Source organism: Mus pahari, chromosome 11 (assembly GCF_900095145.1).
Source record: "Mus pahari chromosome 11, PAHARI_EIJ_v1.1, whole genome shotgun sequence".
In the NCBI taxonomy this organism is placed as follows: domain Eukaryota; kingdom Metazoa; phylum Chordata; class Mammalia; order Rodentia; family Muridae; genus Mus; species Mus pahari.
Genome location: NC_034600.1, coordinates 7,759,268 through 7,774,076, shown reverse-complemented (window position 1 = coordinate 7,774,076; position 14,809 = coordinate 7,759,268).

Here is a 14,809-nt window from a genome sequence, read left to right as displayed (position 1 = left end):
GGGCTTTTAACATTTTTAAGACTGCTATAGATTACAGGGACTTTTGAAGTTGATTAAATGTATTTTTTATTATGCTATGTTTAGGTATGCCCCCCATAGACTTGTATGTTTGGACAAGTCTATGGGGGCCAGGGAGTAGATTATGATGCTCGGGAGTATATGCTCAGGAGTGACACTATTAGAAGGTGTGGCCCTGTTGGAGTAGGTGTGTCCTTGTGGGTATGGGCTATAAGACCCTCACCATAGCTGCCTGGAAGTCAGTCTTCCACTAGCAGCCTTTAGATGAAGATATAGAACTCTCAGCTCTGCTTGCACCATGCCTGCCTGGAGGCTGCCATGCTTTCACCTTGATGATAATGGACTGAACCTCTGAACCTGTAATCCATCCCCAAATATATGTTGTCCTTGGTCATGGTGTCTGTTCACAGCAGTACAACCCTGACTAAGACAAATGGGCACAAATATTATCAGCTCTGCAGGATGATACAATAGAGGTATATAAGGACACAAATGAGAGCAGTTAGATCACCAGGAGAGTGTTAAAGGAAAGTGTCCCTAACAAAGAAGAGCCATATGTCAATTTTCAAATACATAACTGTAAGGCTATATCTCTCAGGAAACAAAATAAATTAGTAAACACACTTTGATCCCAAGTAATGACAGAAATGCTTTGGAGCAAGGAACCCTTACAGAGTCTATCCAATCTTGCTTCTTATCTTGACAGGCTAAATTGGCTCTGAGGGTTCCTCAGAGGCTGGAGGGATGTGGCTTACGTCCAAGCCACAGCTGCCTTTTAGGTATGTTGCTGGAAGTTTCAGATGAGAAAGCATGTTATCAGATGGCTCTGGTTCTTCACAGATCTGACTATGGGGGATCATTAACTTTGACCCGCAGATTTCTCAGGGCACTTCCTCACCTTCTACCTGTTCTCAGAAATCAGTAACACTGACAGCCACCTACTATGTGCTGACCCTGTGCTAGTCTTACTCTAAGAACTTAATACAAGCAATTTTAATCCTCACAGCATCTTTTAAAGGTAGATCCAAAATTGACTGAATGAAAGGGTCTCTGACATGGAAGACATGAAATTCAATAAATGTCATGAGCGCCGGCTGTTTCCACGCAGGCCCAGCCTTACATTTAGACAGTTTCTTTCACCAATATAAGATCAATATTCAGTTTGGATATGGAATCTTAAGTTACCACCCTAAAGTTCCTGGGCATTACTTTGGTTTCTTGCTCCCATGTTAACTTCAAGACCCTTTACATGTGGGCTTTGTAGACACATGCGAAGAACAGCTTTTGAATTCATGGAAGGGAATAGTCCCAAACAAAATCATACAAGGCAAAACTAACTAAAATTTAGATGGGGGATTCCTTTACTGGAGACTCCAATAGAGGAGACAGATTTTATTTATTACATCCTTTGCCAGCTCTTGGTGCTGAGGCACAAAATCTGCAGGATATCATCTGATTACCATGGAGACTCAGTATGCTCATTCTGAAACTAAAACTATGTGGTTCGTAAGCAAGATTGTGATACAGAAAGAACTTTCTAACAGTGAGTTCAGGTAGGTGAGATTCCTATCCTAAAGGGTTATCTTGCTGGGAGGCTGATTTTGGGGTGGTTTATGTACATGATAAGGGTAACAGTCTGATGGGCACCTCCACACAGGTCAGGGGTTATGGTCAAGTCTTATATTTGTGACCCTAATTATTCATTAATAATCTGCATAACTCAAGGACAGGCTTTATTTCCTCAGGCTGTTTTTTATCACTGATCTGTGACATTCACCAAGACCTTGCTGATCACTAAACTCACAGTCATAACAGTAAACAGACTTCACCCAAATTTTATGACATATAAGGGTCAAGGGAACTCACATAGGGAGCCAGGTTTTCAAGTTCTGGCTTAGCCCCATCTCGGAGATGGATGTGTTGGGGTTGGAGTGTGAGTGACTTATTTGGTCTGTGACGTGGATTCCTTCTAACAAGTTTTGGGGGCAAAACAGATAGATTTAGAACTCATAACACTATCTGAACAAGAATTTAATGCCTCAGTTCTTGAAGCTTTAGTCACTAATTGGGTTTATTAGGCTATTTCTCATATGAAGTAACAAAGCCCAATTAAACTCAGTTTTGATCAGAGAGGTTAATTTTTCTCATTCTCAAGAGTTCATGAACAGAAAGTTGGCTCAGAGGAGAAAAGATGCAGAGCTCAGGGAATACTGTCTCTAAGATTCTCTTGGTTTATTCCTTTTGATTACAACAGAGCTACACATCTGGCCTTCTTTCACACATTTCCATGTTAGGTAGTAGGCAATAGAAGGGGCATAGAGTCAAGAAAGTCCCAAGGGAGTGTGTATTTTGGCCACGGGCACAGCTATGTCAAAGACCAAGGCATTGGGCCCATGGGAAATTGACAAAACAGTTCCCCATCAGAATCAATTTCAGAAAAGCAAAGCCTTTGTCTGTCCAAGTATGACTGATTGATCAGTGTGTACAGTAACTAGCAACTGCAGCTTCCTCCTCCTGCTTTGTATTTACAACCTGAGCCTCCTCCTCTATGACCTCCTATGGAGACTGAACCCCTCCCCCTACACTATACAAAATAAACATCCCTTGATGTTCTGGTTTGTATTGATAGTAGGTGCCACTCTACCAGAGGACACGCCACACTTTTCTGTACATGTGTCTTGTGTGTCTGTTCTTTCTTCATTCCCCAAGTACTCCAATCAGGGTTTCAGGACCCAAGCCACACGGGACATGGTAGATGGGCATTTCCAGGTACATGATTTTTCCTAGCAGAGTTCTCCTTTACGTCTTGAGTGACAACTGGTTCACATGCCCACTCCAGAAACAGTTCTGTTGCCTAGACATCTTGCAGAAACTCCTACTCTTACTGGAAATTTGAAGAAGTCTCACCAGATTAATCACATTTACCAGAGAAATTGGGGTCCCCTCTTGAGGTTCTTGGTTTTACTAATAGTAGAGTTTAAGAAGGAACTCAAAAGGAAATTTGAGGACAGTGTTAGTGAAGTTCTAAAGAAATACCTCAGGCTAGCAAGCTGCCAGTCTTGGAAGCTGCACAGGAGTATGGAGAGAAGTGAAAAGCCATGCCCTTCCAGCTAAGGCAGCATAGAGGTTGACTGCACAGTAGAGCAGCATTCAGTACACTCAAGCAGCCACATCGAAGGCAGGAGAGCATCAGAGAGTAAAACCCTCCACATGTAGGAAAGCATGCTTAGGACAGAGACAGAGGGAGAGGAAAACTGAGCTTTTCTGGGTGATTCAGAAGAACTTGCAGGCATGTGAAAACTATCTTATTTCATTAAAGGAATACTTATTTCTCCTCTCTCTTTAGCATGTATATTGCACCATGTGTGTTTCTGGTACCCTTGGAGGTCAGTAGAGAGCTGTTGAATCCTCTGAAACCTCAGTTAGAGTGGTTGTGCGCCAATCACTATGTGAGTGCTAGGAACAAAATTCAGGCCCTTTGGAAGAGTAGTCAGGCTCTTAACTACTCTGCTGGCCAGTTTATACTAACTTGACACAAACTAAAGTCACCCGAGAAGAGGACACCTCCATTGAGAAAATGATTCCATAAGATTGTGCTCTAGGCAAGCCTATGTGTGTTGTGACATAACAGAGCTAACCCCATGGCCATTAGCACACTTTCCCACCCTCCTGCCCTACTTGGCCTGGTAAAGAACACTGAAATGTGTGCTTTTGCCTCTTGCCAAGTAAGGGCTCAAAGAGAATGATTCTTGAAGGTTGGAGAGTACCTACAAGGAGGGGAGCAACACATCTCTTTCCAGTGTGTGTTTCAACTGCAGCTCATCCTCCTATCTGCCCTAGGCCTGCTGACCAGCTGGAACAACTGGAGGACAGGGATGGGGACCAAGTGGCAGTGTTAATCTTACCAAGAGGAGCAGCCACACCTCTTGAGGGTGGTCCTAGGTAAGGAGGAGGTTAGCAGGGCTAAAAATAGGCAGGACAAGAGGCCACAATGCAAGCCCTAGGGCACAAGGTAACCTAGGTTTCTATGCATGTCCAAAACAACTACTGTGGGATCCAGCCTACCAAGGAAGTCAAAGGAGCTAGGGATAGATGGTAAAAGCAGAACAAGGAGACATTAAAGTAAAAATGAAGATAGAAAACTGCTTCACTAGCAAGGATTCAAAAGCAAGAACAGAAAGCAGTGGGCATGGCAGGAAGCCAGTACCACAGGAAGCCTGCTAGCTGCTTGCATGTATGACTAAGTAGGTGTAGCAATACGGGAAGGGCTGAAAAAATAAGGCAGAAACTGTACAAAGCAGCATCAAAGCTCAGACTGGTAGGGTGGCCTATAATCCCAGATACCTGGAGACTGGGAGAGTCAAGGCCTGTGTGGATTACAGAATGAGTTCAAGGCCATCATGAGCAGTTTACTGAGATGCTGTAAAACAAGGGCTGGAAAGTACTTAGTGATGTAACTTGTGGGCAACCTCCAGTTCAGGCCCTAGAAGTGAGAGAAAGGAAAAGGCAGAGACAAATGTGCCTTTCTTTGGGACTACTGGCAACAAGTAGTACCTCACACTAAATGAGACCCATCCCACCAGGAGGCCAGCAACCTTAGAAGGAAGCAACCGAGTTGCCAACACATCAGACATTCCTTTGTGTTTGTTAACAGCCTATGTGCAATCCCAGAAGTCATAGCTGCATTGAATTGTGAAAATAAATTCTTTAAATATGAGATGAGATGCTGAAAGGAAATGAATCATTTAGGGACAGTCTTTAATTAGAGGGGACAGCTTGTCTTATCCAGGAACAACAACTGGATGCATGTGTACATCGTAGAACTATTATCTGAAATGACCAAAGAGCTTAAGGTAAAATTTAAGAGAAATGGACACCAGAAAAAAGAAAATCCAAGCTACCTGTCATATGTTTTAGGATGTGGCCATTGATCAATGAAGAAGAGACAGCAGCTGCTGCAAGCCTTTCCTAGGAGGAAGCAGCAGTCACTGCAGGCCCTTCCTAGTCCTGAGATCTGCTTCCACTGCGCTTACTGCCGCGCCATTGCCCCATGTCAAAACTTACTTGTTTCATTTCTTTTCCATAGAACACAGGTTTGTGAGTTGGAATTTAGCTCAGTGGTAGAGTATTTGCCTGGCAAGTGCAAAGCCCTGGTTTGGGTCCCAGTACAACCATCACCAATAAACCACTTCTACCATGAAAGCAAAGCAAAACAAACCCCCAAGCCCAGCATGAACAAAGCCAACAAACAAAAGGACAAAGGACTTAGTATAAAGTTCAATTAAAAGACTCTTGTACAAACAGATGAGAAATTTATGTGACAAAAATGGTTTGATGGGCTTCTAGTCAAAACATTTTTGCTCACGAAAGTTTAAGCCACTGTCCTTCATTGAACTTTTGGGGTATTGTAAGTGGGACCCCCCAGTTGAGGACGAGTGAACACAGAAGCTCTGAGACTCCATTGGGGACAGGAATGGGGCTGTGAAACCACTCCTGGCACACAGGAAATGTAAAGCTGTCTGTCCTGGCTGCACAGAAGACCCTCCTAGACAGTTTGTAACACCGGCTGCCTTCTCTCTACTGGGGTCCCTTCACATTTACACTGTCACCAAAGACCCTTCTTTCTGAGAAGAGCCACCCAAAGGCATACTTTTTGTCCTGGTAGCAAGGCACAAGGGCCTTAATTCTCAGGTTTATGGCCAAATTGTGGGACACTTACCTGTGACCTACAGGTACTGTTTGATGGAGATAGTTGCTCTCTACAGCTTGAAACGTAGCAACCTAAGCATGGTAAACCCAGCTAAAAACTGCACTGGACTCTGGGAGAGTCTTTGCGTGGACAAACTGTAGTCAGACTCTAGGATCTTCTGCTGTGCTCAACTGTGCATTTCTTTCTGCTTCAGCTGTAGTAGAGCATCCTGCTAAGGTAGGTCAGCAAGACTCTTTATGTCCATTCACTGTGTCACTTCCCCCAAATGATGTCTGTCCACCTGACCTGGCTTCAGCAGGGATCCTGTTTGGTTAATTTAGCCCAGATTCCTCGTTCTCCTGATGTTTCTACTTAGTAACTGTCTATCTTTTGCTCCTTGTTTGTGAGTCTCAACAGCCCTTTCCGATTTGGAGTTGAGCCCAGTCTCTCCCCTGCTTCACTTCCACCTTTGCAGTGGTTATATACTGATCATTATGTTCCTGAGGAAACCTTCCCAATTGTGTTTCAACAAGCACCATTCAACCCGTCTTTTTTCTTTAACATTTTCTTTGGGAGAATCACCATGTATGAGAACTTTCTGCTATAGAAAGCTCAGAGCTTTAGTAACTCACAAGCTCGGTGTTTTTCACTGTGTGGGAGGTTCCATGTATAGATACAACTTAGCTTCTTAGTTCCCTCTTCTTGTCTTGGTGGGGAATTGGAGGAGTGTGGACCTTTTGTGCTTTGGAGTGGACCAGCAGCTAGATTGATGTGGGATAGGAACTGGATCCTCTCTCCCCCCTCCTTCCCCTCCTCTTCTCCCTCCTCCTCTTGTCTCTCTTCTTGGGAACTCCTTCAGGACAGCTTCAGGGAAGCTGAATCTTGTTCTTTGATGTTCTTGGGTGAGTGACATCTTCCTCTCCTTCCTCTTCTTTCCTTTTAAGGCAACCAGCTCATTGTTTGGAAATACACACAAAAGCGTGCTGCTTCCCAATCCCCACTAGACTTGGTTCTTCCTTTTTAATGAAGCCGGGACTAATTTCTTATGTCTCTATCCAGTGTGTGCTTTATGCAGCACAATAGCTGGGCAACTGCCTACCATCCATGCTGCTAGAATCTACCTTCCTATCTATAACCCAAGTTATTACTTAATATGTCTCATCTGGGCTGCTCTTAGCTCCAACTGGCAAGCCCACATGGCCACGTTTTTATGGCTCAGCTAACCCATGGTGGCTCTCTTTTGTCCTCTCCTGTATTCTCCTTCTTCTGGCAACCTCCCTCTCTCTCCTTTCCTTGTTGTCTCAAGCCAGAGGAAACCTAAAACCCACCCATCTCTCTTCTCCCAGAATTAACCCATCAGAATTAACTTGGGGGCAGGGTTCCAAGGGGCTACTTGCAGACTCCAGGTTTTGGGGAGCACACACTTAGCATTACAATAGGCAGTAAAAGACAAAACCTCAACATCAGTCCTCAAGTCTGTCTGCTGGAGGAAGGATGTCTTCGCATTTTTCTTTAGCAGTTTCATGTCAGCTTCTGTTTTTTTCCTTGCTCTGCTCACTTTAACCATTTATCTTGAATAGATACAGCCCTGATGCATCTAAGGCAATTGTATTTCATTTAACAAACATACCATAGCATAAAAAATATACTAAAGCATAGACCCTGCTTCCAGTCGTAGGAGGTTTTGGTTTTCACCCTAGCAGCAATTGGGCAGTGAACTTCCAAGAGTGTGTGTTGGTTGGTTTAGAGAACACAGAAGGATGGCGAGCTTTGGTTTGCAGAGACAGCTGGAGAAACTGGTCTGTGATGTTTGAAGTCAGAACGCCAGGAGAGATCACATCCTGGGGGTCTGTTGCTATTAACTCTGAGGCAAGACAGATGATTTGAGATGACCCAAAAGAAACCCCAGGGACTAATGGTTTGGAATGCCACAAATTCCAAAAGTCCTAGAAATACCTTGGTAAACCTCCCTAATGTTTGTATTTGTGCATGAGGATAGAAACTCATATTTATTTCCCAGCATCACTGAGTGTAGGCTGCCCATAGAATCCCATTTTATAGACAATGATAACTTGGTCTCTGTGGGGATATCCAGAATACCAAAAATCCTTAGATATTTGATTTCCTTATATGAAATGATCTTTTGCATATAAGATAGATTTGTCTTACTGGAGCCCACAAATCTAGATTACTTATAATACCCAATAAACTGCAAATGTTATGTAAATTAAATGCCATATTGTGTTATTTAAGGGATAATAAAGATGAAGATTTATAGATAATTTCCTTCTGAAAAAAATTAAACAGAGTTGGAGTTTATTAACAAAAGATTAACTTTTGACATTTATTTATTTATCTACCTGTCTATCTGTTTATTTTTTACTTATGGCTGTATGGGCATGTGTGTGTAGGTAAGAGGACAACTTGAGGGAGTTGATTCCCTCTTTCTATTATGTGAGTTATGGGCATCAAACTTCAGTCATTAAATTTGATTACAAGTACCTTTACCTAATGAGCTGTCTCAACAGTTCAAGAATAGATATTAAGAGAGATTTAAGCACAGGATTAATAAAAAAAAGTAGCACATGTCCAAGAGTGTGGGTGAGCTTCTCACTAGAGGGTCTGCATTTGATCTTGAATTCATAAGTATGGTACCCACAGGTGAGAATCCATGGAAACACAAACTTGACTGCACCTCGACTTTGTGTGTTAAAGAATGCCCCATCTTCTCATGACTTTTGGTAGGAATAAGTGGGTGGCTGCTATATTGACACCTGCTGAGGTTCCTCATAGCTGACTTTTGAAGTCAGCCTTAGAGATACATTGGACTGTAGGGCGTCATTCTGTAGCACACCCGCCTATTGTTGCTCATCTTTAGTAATTGCTCCTCTTGTACTCAGAGAATGGTCAGCTCCACAACAGTGGAGGATTGGCTGAGAAGAAGGTTTTCTCAAAAGAGGAAGAGAGTTATGTAATCGTCATTTGTGTTTCTGGATTGCACCATTGGCAAAAATAAAGTAGAAGGTTATTCTTAATTGCAGGTGTGGAGAGGTACCCTCAGGAAGTGCTACAGTCTGTGGTAAAGATCAGCAGTAGTTCTGATGGTTGGGCTCCTAGGATACTGGAGATCTTACATGCTTTAATTATGTCTGGGTATATTCTGAGAACCACATTCAATATTTCATGATAATTTCATATATAGAAAATAAGAGGTATTTTATTATTATTTTAATTCATACTACCAGGTCTGGAACTCAGGAAAAATTCTTGGACTAATGACATAGGGAACTGCAAAATATAGTGTGAAGGAAAAAAATGTCAACTTCTTGGGTGGCAGTAAGAGTGTTCTCTTGATGGAACAGATACTGATGTGGTAAACTTGAGAAGGGCTCAACTAGAGAAAGCAGACATGCTTCTGGCTTGGTACCAGCTGGGGCAGCACATGAAGAAAATCCTTACCATAACCTCTTCTGTGTGTGTGCATGTGTTGTCTGTGTGAGTGGTGTGTGTGTATAGTATGCGTATATGTTTGTGGTATATGTGTGTATGTGGTAGATGTATGCTGTGTGTGTGGTGTGTGTGTGGTGTATCTGTAGTATGGTGTGTGTGTGTGTGTGTGTGTGTGTGCGCGCGTGTGTGGTATGTATGTAGTATATGGCACATATGTGGGTGTGTGTCTGCAGTGTATGCGGTGTATGTGTGTGTGTGTCTGTGTGTGTACAAGTGCTGTCAGAAACCAAGACTGTAGTCACTTGTCCCTGTGGGCTTCAGAAGCATCTGGCTGAGTATGTCCCAGTATAGATTTGTATATCCTAGTATATTCTGTACCTTCAGGGTCCAGTGCTGGAAAAGACTTCCTTCAATAGAAGCCTAAGGGAGATGTGTGAGATACTCACAAGCATTGTTTCTATGCAGGCTGTCTTTGTTCTGAGACTGTAGCTGCCACTCTATGGCTGTGTCAAATCAAACAAGTGCCTTAATCTCTCTAGGTCTCCCTATCCTGTTTTGAGGTGAGCACTGTATAAGGTGATAATTCTAAAGCACCTTTCATAGAGCCTGGGTGTGACTGCTCAGTTGTTACTGAGACCTTGTTCTGGTCTCTCCTCAGTTTCCCAGTTTTTGGGATCAGCTTTGAAAGCATTCAGCAAGACATAGCATATTGTAGAAGATAGAGTTTATTACAGAGCTTGTTGTAAGGGGGGAAGAGCATACAAAGGCCAAAAGTACCATTTCAGAGGAAGACACTCCCAGGAAGTAACAGAGATTACAGACAGCCGACAGATTGTCACAGTCTACATGTTAGGATTACAGACAGCAGACAGATTGTCACAGTCTACACTTTCAGATTACAGACAGCAGACAGATTGTCACAGTCTACACTTTAGGCGGGCTTTGTACTGTTTGCTAGTCTCTGAGTAAGCATGGCTTGCTATTTAGGCATTGTCAGGCCCACTTGGATTAACTCTTGGGAAGAGGCCCTAGTATGCTTTTGTCCTTTTCTAGAAAGCTTCTTGCTGGGTAATAAGCTTTTAATCCTCCTGGCAGCTAACTCCTGTCTTCACCCAGAGCCAGAGACCCAGCTCAGAGCCTATTTTTTTTTTCCTTCCAGAAATCACGTTACATAGCACAGCAAAAAGAACTTCAAACAAGCAAGCAAGCAAGCAAGCAACTATAAAATTAGCCGTGCTTACCATGAGGAACTTGTTGGCCTCAACAAGCTCCTTTTGGTCTAATCTGTCACTGTCCTTTCCTTCTTACTGTTAAGTCTTAAAGTGAGGCAATTTCCATACTACCGTCTTACTTATCTGTCATGATTTCTGGTTTCATTGTAAAATTAATGTGTTTTCCAAGGCACAGGGGGGGTGAGACTCAAAGTTGTCCATGAGGAGAGAATCTATCTTTCAAGACTCCTAAATTCTCACTAGCTACCAAACAGAAATGTCAGCTGCCCCTGCCAATTCATGAAGTGAGATTCTTTGAGCTTTCCTTCCACTTCAGCCACAATGGAGGAGAGAGACACCAAAGTAAAAACCCCTGGAGGTTGTGGGATGTCAGTAATGATCAGGAATAACTTTGAGTAGACAAGTCAGACTTCTGACTCTGAGAACATTACCAGTCCCCAGGGTTTTAGAATCAGATGGGCACATCCCAGGACCTTGCGTCCTAAAATACAGAACTGAAGCGAGACGTAAGGATAGGAGCAGAACCAAAAGGGGTTTATTTAGAAATAGCACACTTCCAAGAGGAAGGGAATGGGCTGGCACTCCAGGAGGGTTAGAAGCACAGTAGCAGGCACCACAAAGGTCTAGGGCTTTCATACCTTAGACAATGGACTTCGTGGGAAGGGTGATTCTTCTACACATGCTCTCCACCAGTTGGCCTCTGTGGGAGTGTTCCCAGTCTCCTCACACTAGCTCACTCTTTACTCTGCCCTCCTGGAGTACCAGTATATCCCCAGTCTTGATAAAGGAGAGAAGCTCTTTGTTGTTTCTGGATATAGAGATGGCTGGAAAGACTCATCTTTGCCCAAACAAAATTAGAAGAGAAGACTCCTAGGAAACAGAGTAGGAAGGAGGAGGGCTTGGAAGAAAGGAGAAAACAGTAAACAGCAGGTTCGAGAGACTGATGCTTCCTGAGGTAGCAGTCCTGTAGGCGAGTTTGCTCAACCACACTCCTGACATGTGTTGGTCCAAGATTGTGGTTTACAACGAGAAAATTCTCTTTTAACGAGGAAGTCACTGAGGAGTAGGATAGCTCGGCTAATCCTATTATTTAGCTGCTTTCTACTATTTAGCTACTCTAGTTCCTCTACGATATTAGGTGTATTATTCCACCGGCACAGACAAGAGCAGGGTTAAGTAGGTGCAGGGAATACACAGCCATGATTTTCCTGCCCAATATCACTTCTTGTTCTGACATCTCTTCTGTTGGGGACAACCTCTTCCTGACTTCCATAGCCTTAGTTTCACCTTTTAAGACTCAGTGTAAAAGTCCAAAAATCACTGAAGGTAGACCCCAGATTCAGATAGTATGCAAAGACAAAGAGCATTTATTCTGCAGCATGCAGGGGTCAACCATTCTCTAAAGTGACCCCAGACAAAGGCACACAGATCTTCTTGTAAGGAACTGGGGGAACTCTCTAGAAAGATTAGGTAATCTAAAATTTCACTGGTGGGCCCTAGGGGGTCACAGATGGTCAGTGGTCTGTATTCCTATATCATGAAAATTTAACCATAGGTGAGGTAGGGCTGCCCAGCACAGATGGCCCATTCTGAGGTAAGGTATTTCCCTATTTTTGTTATTCCCAGGCTGTTCTTATTGACCTTGATTCTGGATTTTCTGATTTGTTCCTGGAGCTGGCCTTCTTTTTGAAATCAAGCCTGGTCCTTAAATGGAGATAAATGGGATTTATGTTATCCTTTCATCAGGTCTACCTGGACAAAAACCTCTGGTAAATTCCTGATTCCCAGTTCCAGGGAGCAGCATGGGATACAGCTGACCAATTATCTTCAAAACAGTGTGTCCTAGAAGGATGTCAGGTAGAAATTCAAATGAGGCAGGACCCTGCAGGAGGTAAGGCAGAGATCATGGAGGGCCACTGCTAAGTCACTTGCATGCTATGGCTTGCTTAGCCTGACTTCTTACAGAACCCAAGACCAGCAGTCATGCGATGGCACTACCTACTGTGGGCTGGGTCCTCCCCACAGCAATCACTAATTAAGAAAACACCTTATGCCGGGCGGTGGTGGCACACGCCTTTGATCCTAGCACTTGGGAGGCAGAGGCACGTGGATTTCTGAGTTCGAGGCCAGCCTGGTCTACAGAGTGAGTTTTAGGACAGCCAGGACTATACAGAGAAACCCTGTCTCAAAACAAAACAAAACAAAACAAAAACCCAAACAAACAAACAAACAAACAAACAAAAAAGAAAACACCTTATAGCTAAAACTACGGAGACATTCTCTCAATTGAGGGTCCCTCCCTTCAGATGAAGCTAGCTTGTATCAAGTTGACATAAAAGCCGCAAGGACACAGGAGAAAAAAAGCAAAAACAAACAAACAAACAAAGAAACCAACACATTAGGCAGGAGGGTTATAGAAAAGTGGGGGGTCTGCTATAGCATTAAGATGTTGCCAATGTTCTTAGCCTTTGGACTGGTAGAAGCCAGTGTTCTGTTTAGTTAACATATTCCAAAAGTTTTCAGGTGACAGGCAATGAGTTCGAGGTCAGGCATAGGAGTGGGTGGGGAATTAATTGCTGTTTAGGAACTAATGATTGCCCAAGATAATTTAACTCTGGACCTGCAGCATTCCAAGTCTTTATAATCACTACATTCAAGTGAGTCAGCTGGCCTATGGACTCATTAAATAGGCATGGATTTTTTTTCCTGGGAATTTTAGCTCACACTTCCTTATGGGCACACATTGTTCTACCATCTTCAGCACTTAGAATGCTCCCTGTCCTTAAGATTTAGTTCAAGAGACTGGAGAGCTAGCTCAGTGGTTAAGAGCACTTATTGCTCTTGCAGAGAACCCAGATTTGGTTCCCTGAAGTGATCCGGTAGCTAAACATGGTCTGTAATCCCAGTTCCAGGTGATGCCCTCTTCCAGCTTCTATGAGCACAGGATACTCACATGGTATACATACATGCAGGTGAAATACTCAAATACTTACTAATAAAAATTAATTTTTTAAAAAGGAGTCAATTTAAGCCATAGATAGCCTTGAGAAGACCCCAATAGCTTTAGTGATCTCATCTGTGAACTTTTAGGAGTCTTTGGAAGCAAAGCAAAACAAAAGAAGCAAAGAAGCAACACCCTTACCAAGTAGAATTTTATGTTCAAAGTATCCATTCAAACACAACAACTAGTCAGTCTGGATAGGTGTAGCTGAAGTGGGTGTGGTGGGCTAAGAGTGTACTTTGAATGGCTTTCAGGATGACCTCTGTGTACCTTCATGGACTTCTAGAACATGGAAGGATTGCTTGAGAGCTCTAGACTAGACCCTTGAAAGTCAAGCATCAGTGCATCCAACAAAGCCTCCCCCTCCCAAACATATTTATTTTATTTCATGTACAAGAATGTTTTACCTGCACATATGTAGCCTACCACATGGGTGCATGATGTATAAAGAGGTCAGAAGAGAACATCAGATTCTCTGGAACTGGAGTTAAGGATGGTTATAAACCACCATGTGGGTACTGGAATTGAACCCATGTCCTCTGCGAGAGCAACATGTATTCTTAACCAATGAGCCAACTCTCCAGGCCCCAGTGAAGCCTTTCAATCATGCTGGCTCTTGTAACATTTTTCTTTTTTTTTTTTCAACCACTTAGTATGTATGAATATATCACACAGTCTAACCTATATCTCCAACTGATTTAGAAGTGTGTGTGTGTGTGTGTATGTATGTGTGTGTGCATGTGTATGCATGTATATGTATGTGTGCATGTGTGTGTATATGTATGTGTGTATGAGTGTATACATACAGAGTGTGCATATTTGACTGAGTCTTAAAACAATTTTGTATTCCTTTGGAAATGTGACTCAGATTTGAAAACATTCTAGGGAATGGTAAAACAGCTTTGTCCCTAGACCAGGGGACACCTGGATCTCCGCCTTCTAGAGCAACTTATCTGGGCTGGCAAATGCTGACTGCTAGTGTGAGGCAAAAGAAATCTGGTAGATGCTAAGCAGGGCTTGGCAGAACCAGCACAGAACTAAGAACTCACACCGTTCCCCACATCCTTCCCTGCGTATGTGTAGGTCAGGTTTCGATAGTTAGAAGGTTCTGAAAGATGTCTACATAGGTTGTCCATGGCCACAATATTTGCTGTGCTGGAGCCAGTCCCTGGAATGGGGGATTAAATTATTGCTGAAGATACCTGTGGTGAAACCTGGGCCCCACTTACCATAGTTGTTTCCTTACCCCTGTGGGCAGAGCTTTCCCTCCCTGGTTGAAGTAACTTTTTACTGTCACCTTTGCTGGGGGAGCTCTGAGAAAACTTGCGGGTGGAGAGAAAAACATACTTTATGCAGTATGTGATTTGTCCAAGGCTGTTCTTGTTCAGGGGTGCCTGCCCTAACGTTTGTGGCAAAAAA